Raw genomic sequence first — 16,824 nt, forward strand, 5'->3', positions numbered from 1 at the left:
TCTATAATATATTAATAATATAACATAAAAGCACAGATTTATCCAGTGAAAATCAGAGATATAAATCAATACATCACAGATACATATGCAGGGACTTATGGAAATTTTATGTTAATGCACCACATTTGTTTCTACTTTGTAGTGTATTGAACTATGAGGCACTAAAAAGGGACAACACATTGAACCTATCATGAATGTCACTGAACATATTTATTGTAACACAATATCAACAGCCATTTATTATGGATATTTACTTAGGCTTTCAGAACTTCAGGTCACCCTGTTTAAGGATAAAGCATATGACTATTTTATTTAAAATCCTGGGATAAGAGAGGTCTTTCTATATATGTAATAAAACTCAAAAGACAAAAAGTAAATACTTTAAAATGCATTTTTTAAAAGGCCCCCAAAGAATTCAAACTGTTAACAAAGATTATGTTTAGTGAGTGGTAAATTTTTGTTATTCTAAAAATTTCTGAATTGTTTTATTTTTAATAATGAGCATATTTTCATAGATTATTTATATAAATTTTAAAAAATAAAAATGAAAAGTACTAAACAATACTTAACTAAGCCGCTCAATCAATTTATTTACTGGATTGATAAATTTCTCTGTCAACACACTTTTTCGAACTGCTGATGAAAATATAAAATTTAACTTGCCTCTAAATGTCTTCAACTCAGCAAGAATCAACATGCTGAGAAGAATAAATTTCTTTTCCTAAGTTACCTTCAAGTTAGCCAGCTCTGGGAGTCTATACAAAATGACAGAAATAAATACAGCTATTTTTATTAAAAATGTCCGAAACAAGAAGTGGCTCCCCCCGTCCCCCAAAAAAAAGAATGGGAAAATAAATTATGGATTAAAATAGTTGTTTCTCAAATATTTTCTCTTCAAACACTAACACTTCAGAATATAAATGTTCTATAAGGGAAACAAACCAGCTTAAGCATCCAAAAAGTGTAGAAGAAATCTAGGCTAAACATGAACATATTTCTTAACTTCCAGACTTCCTGAAGCCCTTCACAGTACATTCCTCCATGTGATAAATCACTAACACGGGGAGCCAGCATCCAATGTACGCCACACTAATATGATCACAAATCCTTCCTTTGATGATAGCTATTAACAGCTCATGGTGTGCAAAATGTTTATCAATAAATCAAGGAAGCTGCTAAATTTAAAATAATTAGTTCCAAAAATAGAAATTACAAACTGTACACCTGATTCCATAGCTAACCAAATAATCCTAGACCACAGGTAGACTGTACCATGAGTTTCCTTAGACTAAAATGGCAGCAGAATGTTTTAGATATACAGGGGAAATAATAGCCTAACCTGTACTCCAGATATATGAATTCACATTCTATTTACCACAGCTGTACCTTGCCTTAGGGAGTACTTTCTCCATCCCTATTAATCCTCTTTTATGATCTGTAATTAAAACATGTAATATTTTAAATGATTGATAAAGTTGTCCTCCTTATGTTTAAAAGCTTCAAACCAATAGCTTTTGAGTTCAGGACTTTGTATCCTCTGGATGTAATAATCCTAAAACACTGTACACCAAAAGTGTCTGGCAAAATTGCCATAATTCAGATTATTTATTCTGATTACCAGGGTCTATTTTCACAGATAAGTCAAATTAAATATAATAAGTGCATTATAGAATTATATTCAAAAAGAAGAATGAACTCTTGAAGTATTTATGCGAATGAAAGTATTTAATATGTAGAATTTCTATTGTATATTAATGCAAACACAAATATATACTTACATACATATTTATAAATGAATATGCATATACATTGAGATCTTATCTTCTTTTCCCTCATTAAAAAATCAGTAAAAATCCTTAGTGTAATATGTGGTCAAGAAATGCTTTGTTCTTGCTGGGGTTTCTGCCTCCTTTAGTCTACAAACACCGAGAGGTCAGGAACCAAATTGCCCCTTTTGACAGGGGCCTAGATGTTTTTATACTTTCTAAATAACATAAAACATCCTTCCTTGTTGCAATGACTCAGAGGCCTACCATTTAACCATTCCATACCCATAATTAAATGGACTACATAGAGATTGAAATAATTTCTAAACAATGCTCTAGAACAAGAGGCCAGCAAACTTTAGCTCCTGGGTCAAATCCAGTCAGCACCTGTTTTGTCAGTAAAATTTTATTGGAACACTGATGTATCCCATATACTTAAATATCATCTATGATTCCTTTCATGCCATGAAGGCTGAGTTAAAGCACTTATAATAAAATTTCCTTTATAGCCAACAAAGCCTAAAATATTTACTATTCAGCCCTTTACAAAACAGTTTACGGACCCCTAAAATAGACTTCGAAACAAGCCAGTTCTCTTGTTATCAGTGTAATTGCTATTAGACTTGGTTTTGGAATTGAGTTTGTCCGTACATTTGAATAATGGAGTCTCTAATTTTCAGAACATTCACAATTTTTATGAATGAAAATATATTTTTAAGTCTCTGAGGAATGTAGGGATGTTATGTCCTTTCACAATCCTGTCTCTCGATGATTAATCTTCAAGTTAGAGATTAATTTTTTTTTTTAAGTTCCAACTACATGGAGGACTACAGGTTATCTAGAAGAATAAACCTAGTGCAAGATAAGCAATGCTTCTACACAGACCTATGAACAGTCCTAGACAAATTTTAAAAGACAGGTGCAGGGAGGGAGCTTCCAAGAATGGAAAGGCTCAGTTTTCAAAGTTATCAGTTCTCTCCAGACTGATCTATAAATTTAATGGACTACCACTGAAAGTGCCACTAGAGATTTTTGTCAAAACCAACAAGCTGATTCTATAATTTATATGGGAATACAAAAAAAAAAAAAAAATAGCTAAGACAAACTTAAAGAACAAAGAACAAATTTGGAGGATTTACCCAGAAACCAAGACATGTTATAAACTTAAGTAATAAAAAGTGTGATTTGGACACAATAGAGACAAATAGGTCAATGAACAGACACCAAAATCTAGAAAAATAAGCAAACATTAAATATACTCATTTGATATATGACAAATAAATTGTACTGGGTCAGTTGTTTATTCACATAAAATAAAAATGAATCTTAACCTCTACCCTACATAAAAATCAATTCCAAGTAAATTATGAGACTAAAAGTGAAATGTAAAACAGTAAAACTTCTAGAAGATAACACTAAAAACGCCCTCCAGACTGTGGGATGGACCTTCAGGTGGCCCTCATAATCTCTGCCCCTGGTGCTCACACCCCCTTTGAATAGGATGGGACCTGTAATTTGCTTCTAACCAACAAGCTAAAGGACTTTAAATGTAATTAGAATCTCAAGTTGATTTAGGGTTACAGTAGACCCTTGAACAACACGGGTTGGAACTGCACGAGTCCACTCATAGGTAGGTTGTTTTCAGTAAATACAATGCCTCCCCACCCCCAAAATCCTGGGGTTTCACATCTGAGAATTCAACCAACTGCAGACTGAAACAGAATTTTCTATCTGAGGCTAGGAATCCACAATGCGGAAGGCTGTACGGATTGTTCTGTGCCATTTTATATATGGGACTTGAGCATCCGCGAATTTTGCTACCCATGGTGGGGCGGGGCAGTGGGGGGAGGGTCCTAAAATCAACCCCCTGCAGAGGAGCGACTGTAGTTATGTTTTGGAGGAGTCAAAGTTACACATAATTTTCAGCTGCATGGGTGTGGGTGCCCTAATCCCTGTGTGTTCAAGGGTCAACTGTATTATCAAAAGAGAGATTATCTCCTATGTGTATCTGACTTCATCAGATGAAAGCCTTTAAGAGGGACTCAGGCCTTCCAGAAAGAGGGACTGTCCTTGCAGGTCTGATGAAGTAGAAGCTATGTTAAAGGAACCCACATGACCAACTGCAGGCAGCCACCAGGAACAAGTGGCCTCTATGACCTCACGGTAGCCACTAGCGAAGCGCCAGCAAAATTCTTGGGTCCTCAGTCACACAAACACAAGGAAATCAATTCTGCCAATACCCTGAATAATCTTAGAAGTGATTCTTCCCAGTCAAGTCTCCAAATTATAAGAAAGCCCAGCCAATACCTCAATTTCAACCTTACGAGTCCCAAATCAGAGGACCAGGTGAAGCCAGGCTCAGACTTCTGACCCACAGAGACTATGAACTAATGGTATTTAAGCTGCTAAATTTATAGTAATTTGTTCAGCATCAATATGAAACTAATACGATGACTTTGAGGTAGGCAAAGATTTCTTTTAATAGGAGACAGAAAGGCAATAACTGTAAAGGAAAAGATTGATAAATCAGACTTTATTAAAATTAAGAGCTCTATTCACCAAAATCACCATTAAGAGTATAAAAAGGCAAGCTGTAAAGTGTGAGAATATATTTGCAACCACATTTTCAAAGAAAAGAGTTAATTCTATCATGCTCCTATAGGAACATCAATAAGAAACATCGACAACTCGATTTTTTAATGGGAAAAAATTTAAATAGGCACTTCACAGAAAGGATATCAAATGGCTATAAACACATGAATATGTGTTAAACATCATCATTCTTTAATGAGATGAATATTAAAACCATAATAAAAAATTCAATATACATCCACCAGAATAGCTCACAGTTTAAAAAAAAAAAAAGAAACCAAATAGTGATCAGGGTGTGGTCAGGCTGGAAGTCTTATACACTGCTAATAGATGTTTAAATTGCCACAACTACTTCTGAAATTGGCTTGAAATAATATACTAAAGCAGAACATAAACACAGTCTATGATCCTTCAATTTCACTAAAGGGTATATACCAAACAAAATGTGTATACAGGTACTAGAATATTCATATCCTTGAATATTAATTAATATTTGACTAGACTTAGTCAAAATGTGAACAATTCAAACATTAATTAATAACTGAATGGATGGAAAAATTGCGATATATTCATACAGTGAGACACTATGTAATAATTACAATGAACACGCGAATGCTACATATACAACATAGATGACTATCAGAAACAGAAAGTTGAATGAAAGAATCCAAACAAAAGGATAATACTATATGAATCGATTTATAAAAAGTTCAAAACTGTCATAACTAATCTATGTTTATAAATGTCAAAATGCTGGTTACTTTGAGGTAATGAGTCGAGTGGCAAAAGGAGGGCTTCTGGGTATTACTACATGTTCTATTTCTTGATCTGGGTGGTAGTTACGCAGGCATGTTCATTTTGTGAAGATTTATAGAGCACGCACTTATGATTTATGTACTTTTGTATAAGTATGCTATTCTTCAATAAAAATTAACAAAGACAATAAAAATAAAAGGACCAATGAAAAAGATACATATCAGAAGAGGATCGAAGAAGCCGGGTTAGTTTAGTGTGATTTGGGCACCAGGATGGACCAATGGAACAATGGGACAGAATAGTCTAATATCAGAAGCACGGTTTTAGTGTCACTTGATTTATACTGATGATTTGTGACTTGGAAATGTTCAGAGCCCAAAGAAAAAGAATAAAATAGGTAATGAAAGTACTGTGTAAAATAGTTAACAGTAAAAGATCCAGAGAAACTAAAGGAACAGTTTCAAAGCAAAGAGAAAGGAAATTCATTTTAAAGAAAGAAGTCTGGGGAAAGTTTCTGAAGAAAGCCTGCGGTGGTGACACGTGAAAGCAGCAGTGACAAGCAGAGTCGTGGAACGGCCCCCGTTTTCTGGGGAAAAGACTGTTTCCCTGACAATGCTCAAAATACTGAGAAGTCAATGCTGTATTATCAAGTTGATATATTGATAAGTAGTGGGATAAAAATTTGAAATACGAGAATGTGTTGCTTCACTCCTGTTCTATCTTTTGCTACATAACAAACTACTCTAAAATTTAGTGGCTTAAGCCAACATGTAATTTATTACCTGTTATGATTTTGTAGGTTAGAAATGCGGCCAGTTTCAGCTGAGCATTTATCTCCATGTGGTGTCGATAGATGTCACCTGGTGGTGACAGCTTGTGAATGGGCTCACTAAAGGGTCTAAGACCGCTTTATTTCCATGTCTAATGCCTTGATGAGATGGCCAGAAGGCAGCCTGAGATCTGCTAAAATGTTCGCCAAAATGCTCACACGTGCCCTCTCCAGAATGGCCGTCTCTGAGTAGTTGGACTTCATGTAGAAGCACAGGGTTCCCAGACAGTGTTTCAGAAGTGAGCAGTACAAGAGGTCCAGGCAGAAGCTGCAAGACTGCCTGTGGCTTAGCTTTGGAAGTTTCCGAACATTACTATCACCTCATTCTATTAGTTCAGCAAGTCAATTGGACCAGTCCGGATTCAAGAGGAGGAGGGTGAAACAGACTAATACATAATAATGAAGTAGTATGGATGTACAGGTAAGGAAAGATGTGATGCCAGCCATCTTAGAATATGCTACCATCCCCCATTATTTCCTTGTTATTCCAAGACGTTCTTCATACTGAGTCAGTGGCAGGAGAGAAATTACAAAGTATACAAAAAGCAAATGAATCAAATTTCATTTTTTGCATAAGGATGGATACCAAGAGCTGAGAGTCAACCGCTGGAAGATGGTAACTGATGCCAAGAGGGACATTTGATGGCTGAGGAATAGATGCCCTGCCCCTCTGTCTCTGGGCACTGGAGAAAGCCCTTCGGAATGTGTATACGCTCTCAGGGAGAATGAAAAGCAAGAAATCCTGAAGAGACTGAGAAAGTCTTGAATTGACTAATGTGACAATGGTTCAATTTGTGCCACTAGGCAGAGTGGTACAGAACAGAAATTAATTTCCGTTGTATAAAATTATAATCATATTTTTGAACTCCTAAATTTGCGGCCAATTAAATTAATACCTATATAATTACTTTAAGTTTTTGTTCCAATTGGTTTGATCATCTCAATTATTCATATACCACAATTCAGGAATAGCTAACTCTGACGAGTAATTTTTCTATTTCGTTTTTTCCTGGAATCTTGAAATTCTTCTTACACTCCCATAGAAAATAATGAACTATCTTATTATTTGCTTCAATTCAATAGTTTGATGACTTTTAAAATCCAATTTGTCTTGGACATAAAATATTTACTATTTTAAACATTTAGTTAATTTCTATTGACTTATGTTCTTCTAAAGATTTCTCTCCTGAGATTGTCAGTCTATCATTCCCAGAGGAGACCCTAACATAACGCCTTCCCAGGGTCATGGTTATTTATTTGGGAGGAAGCTTTGGCTTGAGTAGAGTTACTTCTTCAGACACTTGGGCAAATATTCACTGAGATAAATCACCAGATATAACCGAAGCAAGAAAAAGTACTTTTGAAGGACAGAACTTAAATTAATAGAATTTCAAGGAGGAGGGGGGTGGGTAAAGATAAATTCATGATTGCAGATTTACTCGCCATAAATTTACAAAAAGCTTATAAACTCAGCAAACACTGACCAAGACACAAAGACACATAGTCTTTCCACAAAAAAAAAAAAATATTGAGTCATCTTTTCAACTGTAGCTTCCCTATTGGCCCATTCCATTTGTACTACACCCAAAATCTTATGCCTTCCAGTCATAAAGAAGGTTCTACTCCTGCTCAAATGATCTCCCCACTTCCACTCTTGCTCCCCTGCAGTATGTTCTCATCCAAGAGCTAGAGTGATCCAGTTAAACATGTAAATCATGTCTCTCCTCCAACAGAAAAAAATAACTCGCTGAGAATAAATTCCAAAGTCCTTACAACAGCAGACAGGAGCCGTGTAGGACCTGGGCCTCCATTACCTTTCTGCTCTTGCCTATAAATCTGCACTTCATTCACTTCGCTTCAGCCTCATGTATCTCGGAGGAGCCCCTCTGCCTGGGGCAATCATACTTCAGAGTCCCACATGGTTGATTCTCTTACCTTTTTCAAATCTTTGCCTGCAAGAAGGTGAACCAAGGTACGCTCAGTATCCTATTTAGCACCCCTCAACATACGCACTCACACCCCTCCAGCCTTTTGAGAAATGAAAAAGTGGTTTTAAAGGAGTTCTTCATACATTTTCAAGGGGGCATACAGAAATAGAACACGCAGGTGGAACTGCCAGGAATGCACAATCTCCCGACAGCACCCGCTGTATTTTCTCTTAACTGACCTGACACATTCTAAGATTAAAACATTCACAGAAAAGGCAGCAGGTCTTCCAACCCTTTCCCTGCTTGTGTGTCTAGATCAGCTGGTAATTGTGGTGCCCATGCTGTCAAAATCATAAAAAGTAGGCAAGAGTTTGAAAAATTTAATTAGTCCCTATATAATCTGGCAATGGGCTAAAGAAAAATGGAAGACATATACAAGGTCAAGAAGCCCATAGAGCAGAGCCCCTCTGGATCAAAGATTTAAGTTTGCAAAACTCTCTTGATTCTGCTCTTAGCAATCAGGCAATAAGTTCTGCGAGAGCTCCCTGGGGCAAAAAACAAACAAACAAACAAAATAAACAAAAAAAAACGTGGGGGGAAGGGGAAGGGGAAGAGGATTTGCTCCCAAGTCCTGATGAAGCTACATGTTGGCACAATGGAGCAACTGGAAATCTCATATATTGTTGATAGAGATGTAAAATAATACAAACATTTTGGAAAAAGATTTGTCAATTTCTTATAAAACTAAAACTCCTCCTATCATATGATCTAGCAATTCCTCTTTGAGATATTTACCTAAGAGAAATGAAAACATCTGTTTATAAAAAAAACACTTGTACAACAATATTCATATTATTCTTATTCATGATGACTCAAAAGTAGGAAAGTCCAGGGTATATCAATAGAAGAATGAATAAACAATCTTTGGTATATCTATATAATGGAATACTAACCAGCAGTATTCTAAAATAGTAAAAACTAATCTATTGTGGAAAAAGTCACAAAAGTCTTTTCCTCTGGGATAGAGGTAGAGTTTGACTGAGGAGGGTCATGAGAGAATTTTGGGGAATGGTGGTATTCTATATCTTGATATGGATTTGGTTTAAACAAGTGTATTCATTGGTCAAAACTCAGCAAATGTGCTGGTAATGTTTGTGCATCTTATTGTATATAAATTTTATGCCAAAAGAAAAACAGTAATCCAGTATTGAATTCTACTTAATGATATATGCATGCTGAAATAGTTAAGGAGAAGTAATCTGCACTTTACTTCGAAATGCACTAAAAAGATAAAATGGATTAAAGGATGAATAAAGGGTTATATGGATATGTGACAAAGCACACATACAATAATATAAATGATAGAATTTTGGTTGTGGTTATATATAGTATGGTTTTTCACTGTACAATCTTTTCAACTTTACTGTATGTTTGAAAAATATGATAATAAAATGTTTTAAGACTCAGTTTCTCAGCCCCTACCCTACCTGATAGGATAAGCATGAAGAAAGACTTCAAGGCCCTGAAGGACCCCCAGCAGCTTCTATCCCATCCCTGATGACTTGTTTTAGGGTTGGACTGGAGTCTCGGTCATAGATAGCCTGGCATCCAACTTTGACAAGAACAGAAACTTTTCCCAAAAAAGAATGAAATATAAATAGATCTTTAGCCTAATTCGCCTTGTGATCACAAAGTCATATATAAACTCATGGACATGAATGTTTAGATATAAGAATTATTTCAGCCCCACTGCAATTTATCTTTTTGTTGTCTGTGATGTCTGTGATGCAATACAATGAAATGTATTGAAAGAATTCTTATAAAAGTAATAAAATAATATAAAATGATAATAAAATAAATCACATTTTATAGAAAATAGCAGAATAAAATCACTTTCTGTGAGATGTTAAATCCAAAGAAATTTATCATTTAAGACAACTTTCTGCTGTCTTTAATCTAATCTAATCTAATATGTTCAACTTCTCGTGCCTTTGCAGGATTGGAAAGCTATTTTACTCCAATCGATTTTAAAAGACTCTGCTGATCACCGGCCATTCTTATAGAAACCTTCAGTGTGGATTCTGTTAACTGAACAATCTTTTTAATAATTGCCTTTGAAACTCATTGATACAGATAACAGAATAGTGGTTTATCAGAGGGGAAAATGAGTGGAGACAGGGAGCAGTGGGTAAAGGGGGTCAATTTTTCTCTTTTCAAGTAACAGAAGGAAGCTAGACTTTGAGTGAAGAGCATGCAATAGAGTATATAGATGTCGAATTATAATGCAGACTTGAAAATTATATAATGTTAACCAATCTTACCCCAATAAATTTAATTTTAAAAATGTTTTTACAATAGTAATTGTTTTTGTCTTGCCTTTTATACTACATTTACTCACACTCTACCCTTCCACACCAGCCAAAAGAACAAAACAAAGCAAAATACTCAGGTTTCCTGTAACCATATCCTTCGAAACCAGCTGCTATGATGATGTATGAAGATCTACTAACTTTCGCCTGTGCACTAATGTCAACAAAAGCAATCCAGAGATCACAAGGCACCACAAGCTGAAAATGATCCAGGAATTCAGTATGCTCTAAATAAATGAGTGCCATATAGGAATGAATTAATAAAAGCATAATGGGGTCAAATGAAGCATTAGCTCAATTCAATTAGCGGGAATCTATCAAAATAAAAGTTCAATAAGGACTTCAGAGAAATTAAAAACTAGAATGTATTTCTAAGAAGGCTCACTAAATAATACTTAAAAGAATGGAACTTAATGGAAAACAGAAAAAACAGTAGACAAAAAAAGTGAGAAAAATGGTTATCTTCTGCCTTGCATCGTCATTGAAACAGAACAAGATGGAGCAATCTATAAACAATAGGTTAAGAAAGATAGAAGACTCACTTAATGGTCCCTTTGCAGTCTTCAGTCAATTTAATGTTTATGAGACATTGTACACTGTCAATTACTCCCTCCCTTATGAAGAGTGTCCTCTCTCTCCTAAAGTACTCTCTATTTCTATTCTACCGTGCTAGGCACTTTTTTTGTATCCATGATCTTCATGGTTTCGAGGTCATATAAGGAAGGCAGAAGTTGACATGGACTGGGTTCGTTTCCATGTAATTTTTTACTTTTACTGTTTACTTTTGCTTTTACTTTTAGTGTCTCTGTTTCTGACTATATGCAAAAAAGCGAAAGTTATTTAAGATTACATCCTTTGGGATCCCTTTTTCTTATTATTCTCCTTTTTCCTGGGTAATCTCACTCACACACAGTGGTGATTCTTAAAATCATACTCCAACTTTAATCTCTTTCCAAAACTCTAAAATGAAAACAATCTAATTATTTCTATCTAAAATTTTCTTTTTTTCTTAGTATTTTCTATTAATGGCATTGCCATCAAAGCAATCCCCCCAAGTTAGCAACTATGAAATGTCATTTAGCTCCACCCCCGTCTCAGCTTCCCACATTGTAGATTTGCGGGGAAGGGGGTCTCCCCTTTCTATACTGATGCGTCTTGAAAGTAAGGACATATCTTATTCATTGTCTTTATCTCAGTGCCTAGAAGAGTATCTAGTACATAGCAGGTGTACAGGACAGAAAAGAAAATATGAAAAAAAAAAAAAAAGGAAGGTGGAAGGAAAAAAAGGAATAATGAAAGAAAAATGGGAAGGAAGCAAGGAGAAGAGAAGGAAGTAAGGAGGAATGCAATTAATAAAATTTCTGAGGTATTACCCATAATAGGATAAAGTTTGTAACAGCTGACTGTTGATACTGTAGTTCTGAGGAAGAGAGCTCTTTTTGCTGGAACAGCATTATGAGAAATTCTAAGTAAAAATTAAACCCCCTCAGGGCCTACATATCAACCAACGAAAGCTTGAAGGGAGTGGGGAATACCCTACATAATAAAGAGTTTGGAAGATTTCGAGGCAAAATAAAAGAGTGCGGCACAGAAAGAGGGAAGAAGTAAGGCAAACGGATCCACAACAAGGCATTCGCCCTCATGAATTTCAAATCTTCAGTCATTTCTAGGAAATGCATTAGAAGCTTAGGATTAGTAGGTGCTTTCCTTCTTGCAATGCAGTAAAATAATGGAATGTAGAATCTAGGTTTACATGGGGTCAAAAATGAGACAAAACTCATGGACACAAAAGCCACAGGACAAAGCTCCGAGCGGATCTGGGTTCACATTCGCAGTCACCTCTTGTGGTAAAAGTACTTAGCCTGCCATATAGGGACGTGCCAGCTGAAAAAGGAACTCAGCTTCTGCCAGGGGATTTGATTCGGATGATCAGATCAAATGGACAATGATCTTATCCAAAAGATCAAACCAAAGTTACAAAATCAAGTGCTCAAGATTATACAACACATTGCTTTATTCCAAATTCAAAGAGATGAGACTAAATCAGCTTAAAGTTCTAATAACAACCCAAGAAATTCAGCTTTGTTCTTGGGCAGCCTCTGTCCACACCTCTTTAGAGTAGGAGTGTAATCTCTCAAAAGTTTTAAATCCTTGCAGCTAGCACAGCCTTGAAAGTAGGCACTGGCCCATAATGCTTAAATTTAGAGAAATCTGTATCAGCTAAGGGACACTCTGGCAGTAGGCCAACAATTAACTTCAATGTATTCTGGGGTTTTTTCCCCTCCCAAGGGACTGTGTGTACATCAAGGTATACTTGTGTTCTCACAGCTGAGTGAGATGGGGAACAGAAGATGAAGATAGGAATGTCTAGTAGTTTAAAGTAGAAATATTTATAGCCACCAATATCAGATTCTAGAAATATAAAATGTCTTACTGCCAGACCACTGCACTCTTCATAGTCATTTTGATGCTACATGCAGTGGCTAGTTTATTTCCTTTATGTGCTTCATCCCAAGTTTTATAACTTGTAATTATATGTGTTGTTATATTAAAAAATGAATGAAACTACTCATTTTGACAGGCTAATGAGGTACAGAAGTACAAAATGCTAGAAGTATGTGATTTTATAGAAAATTCTACTATCATTCTTGTTTTGCAATAAACCAAGTTGCGGACCTCCTAAATATGCTGTTGTCTTATAAGAAAACCATTCACAGCAGTAGCTTACTTTTCCATCAGTGATAGCCACCTCTGCTATAAAAAAATAAAAATAAAAAAATGTTCTGGGTTGTTTTTGGAGCAGTAAAATGAATAAACACCAAAGAAACACTCCCAAAACTGATGCTAGTTATCAAAATAAACTAGCAAAACCTCCAAGTCATTTGAAGATATCAATCTTGCGGAGGTTATAACAATCTTAGATAGTGCCTCCTCTACCATTCATAAAACATTTTTTCACTTTACTACTTTTCTTGGTTATTGGCATCGTTCCCAACTAGTATCTTCTCACTTTGAGATACTCTTTGCCACATTTATACTTTAAGCTAAAAACACTGTCCAGATAGATACTTTACATTGCATTTTTCAAATGCATATTTTCTTCCAAAGCACCAACTTTCCACATAAGGTAGATACCACTATCCTTCACTAGGAGATAATCTTTTTTTTAATCAATCATGTTTATAAGCATGATTATATGTTCTATATTTAACAGCAAAGAAAAACATCGGTGACATTCTCTAGACTTTTTCTTCTTTCCTTTGATACTTTGCCTCTGACATCCTGGTGACATGAACTGTCAATATGTAAAAGAGCGGTCTCACATGTATTCCAGATCAAGAGCCATCGGACAGTCTGATCTCTGTGAAAAATAGATGAAGTGGGCTTCTAATTACAGTAACATCAAATGTAGAAGAGAAGAAACACTTGACTTCACCTCTGAACCCCTGCTTTATAGTTGACCCACTTCGTGAAGTAGAATCAGCTGCCTCACTGTTTGCTGACATAACTGCCTCAGCTAAAGCTGCCCTATTACCTACCTCACGTAGGTGGACTTTGTCTATCTTTTGATTCAATCTGCATGTAATAATGCAAGGAGAGAATGCTCTGAAGACCAAATCTGCATTTTATACAAGAGAGTGCCTCTCACTCTCTTTCAGAATCTATCTATTCTCACTTTGAATAGAATCCAAAGAAGCCTAAAGGCAGCACAGGGTAATTACTAAGAGAACAGACTCCGGAGTTAGCCTGTCTTGAATTGAATTCCGTTCTGCTGTTTACCAGTTCTGTGATTTTGGGCAAGTTACTTAAACTCAGTGTTGTGTTGGATCACCGTAAGAGGAAGAAAATAATAATATCTTTTATAGAGCTGTTTAAAGATGAAATTAATTAAAATATATAAAACACCTAGAACTGTGCCAGGTACATAGGTTTTTCTTATTATTATTTCTGAGTCAATAAAATATTATAAACAGCAAGAAAGAAGAGGGGCAAGGGCTTCTGGAGGCATCCGCACTGAGACCAGCAAGCCTTACCAAAAAGTCTAATAGTAAACGGAGGGAGTAGGGGTATTGTCTAAATACAGACATAAGAGCTGGTGATACCGAGTATGGGAATAAAAGTCTGGTGAGTATCCAAGGGTACCACTCTCTTGCATTACAATAGAGTAGTGAAAGTTTATAAACTTTCACTTGAGGAACTTGAACCATCATGTCCAAGGACATCTATTTCAGCTCAGTAGAATAGCTACTGTTTATTAAGATGACCCCAAGTCCCCAAGAAATGATTAAAATAGGCTCAATAACTTAATTGAAGATACGATACACTTTGAAAGATTTCTGTTCAAAAGAGCCAACTAAAAATTTTAGCGCCTTAATAGATACATACTCAGCTATCCAAAACACCCAGTTATTCAGAAATATTCAATCTCCAAGTGGTCTTGAGAAGATACTGAGAGTGAAAACAGAATATAACACAACAAATTATCTCAATAGGAGGTATGGCAAAGATTTCTAATTGTCCCCTACCTTTTATTCTCTGGGTCTTCTTTTCAGAAATAGAAATGTCCTAAGTATAGAGGGATATGACTACCCACTTATCTAGAGACTTTATGTGCTCGTCTCCATTGCAGCTCAGAGTGGCCACGTGACTAAACTCTTACCAGTAGAAGACTGTGAATGGCATCTGTTGTATAACTTACATGGTATTTCCTTACAAGAGAGTCACTTGCCTTCAGCTTTCTCTTCCTCTCTCCACAAGCCATGTAGAGAACTTGAAGCGGTTAAGCTAGCTTCCATCAGGCAGATAGAGTGGCAACAAGGAAATGGCTGAACAAAAAGACAGAGGAAACTGCGTTGTCAACTTGCGCAGGGAGTAGAGTGTCCTACCTACTGTCCCCAGACCCATGCCAACGTATTAACCTCTGTCTCATTCAGCCAGAGCAATTTGGGGTCTTTTTTTTTTTTAATTATTGTAGCAGACTAATATTATCTTAATAAATTTAGAGAAAGATAATAGAAATTAAATTCAAAGCTATATTGAGTGCAAGTATTGTGCAAGTCATTATGTTAGGCTCTATCAAGATGCTGAATTAATTAGATGCAAGCTCTGCCCTCAGAGACTTTACAATCCAGAAAAGATGAGCTAAGTATCCAGACAATTATATTACCATTGCTTTTAGCTAAGAGTTAGAAACAAAGCATTATGGGGTTATAGTAATAAATAATTTTATCAACTTGTACCAATACATCTTAAATCAAGAAAATCTTCACGAAGATGGGCTGTGAGAAAAGCGTACAACTGAAAGGATTTTGAAAGTAGAGATAAACAGTGACAGAAAAGGAAAACAGTATGAATAAAAGCATTATAGTAGAAAAGTGCATGTGTGTTAATGTGTCATGTTAGAGTGGAGGGCAGAGTTCAAGAGCCTGTTAGAATAGAGAGCAGGGCTCAACACGTAAGCCAGAAGAGTAAGTTTAGAAACATTGGAAGAACAGTGAATTATTATAATGATAAAATATGTATTGCTCTCTATATCCAAACATTGTACTAAATGCTTTTTGTGTGCCTTCTCAAGTTATCCTCAGAATAAACTCTAATCTTTTATCTATCCCCTCTAGTGTGAGGAGTCTGTAACGAATTTAACAGGAAACGGAAATTCTGAAGAACTGTAAGAAAGTGAATGGCGCCCTCTAACCGGGCTTCAGAACGGCTAATCACACGTACAAGTGTACGGTGCGGGATGTAAAGGGGAACAATGAGAATATTTCATGTGTGTGGCAGCATTGAAACTGGAAGAGAGAGGGTGGACTCAACATTATAGAGAACTTGGCAAGTGATTATGTGATTGCGCAAAGAGTCATTTGAAAAGGGCAGTGGCAGAATAACCCTAAAGTTTAGAACCTGAGCCCTGAAATTAACAAAATGAGTTAGGTGTTATTATTAACAAAATACTGGTGGTAATGAGGTGCACCGGACTTACTAAGATGTCGATGGGGTCCATGCAGAGCATCTTTGCTTTCTCAGTGCGATGACTTATTATGTGACTTCATAAAACTGGCTTAATATTTATAAACCTGTTTTCTTCTCCAAAAAAATGGAATAAAAATATCCAACTCATAGACTTTATTTGAGGGTTAAATACTATTTTTTTTTTTAAAAAAAAAAAAGGTACCTAGCACTGTATAGCACACAGTAGGCTCTGGATGGATGGATGGATGGATGGATGGATGGATGGATGGATGGATGGGTGGATGGACGGACGGATGGATGGATGGATTGGCAGGGGGGTGCATATAAACTGAAGGTGTGAGAGTTGATGAAATCATCAAAAAAAAAAGGTTTCAAGGCAAGAATCTTGGGAAATATGTTCGTTTTAATACACAGTAGTAGAGACGGGGGGCCAGTGATGAAGACAGGGGTAAATACGAGTGACGTCCAAGGAAATGAAAAATGAGAGAAAGGAAAATTCAAAGAGAGGATGGTCAACATGGCAAATGCTGCTTAGAGCATAAAAAGGAGTTGAAATCTGAGAAAAAAATAGTATTGTTTTTAGTGACATAGTCAAGAGAATGGAGTTTATAAGG

At 36.0% G+C, this 16,824-nt stretch overlaps 1 long non-coding RNA gene across 2 annotated transcripts in view; it reads right to left on the minus strand.

Annotated features, from left to right (window-relative positions):
- Nucleotides 1-16,824, minus strand: part of LOC112475085 — a 100,019-nt gene that overhangs the window by 9,989 nt on the left and 73,206 nt on the right. The gene's annotated exons all lie outside the window — the stretch shown is intronic.

The sequence above is a fragment of the Pteropus alecto genome, unplaced genomic scaffold (assembly GCF_000325575.1).
Source record: "Pteropus alecto unplaced genomic scaffold, ASM32557v1 scaffold50, whole genome shotgun sequence".
Lineage (NCBI taxonomy): Eukaryota > Metazoa > Chordata > Mammalia > Chiroptera > Pteropodidae > Pteropus > Pteropus alecto.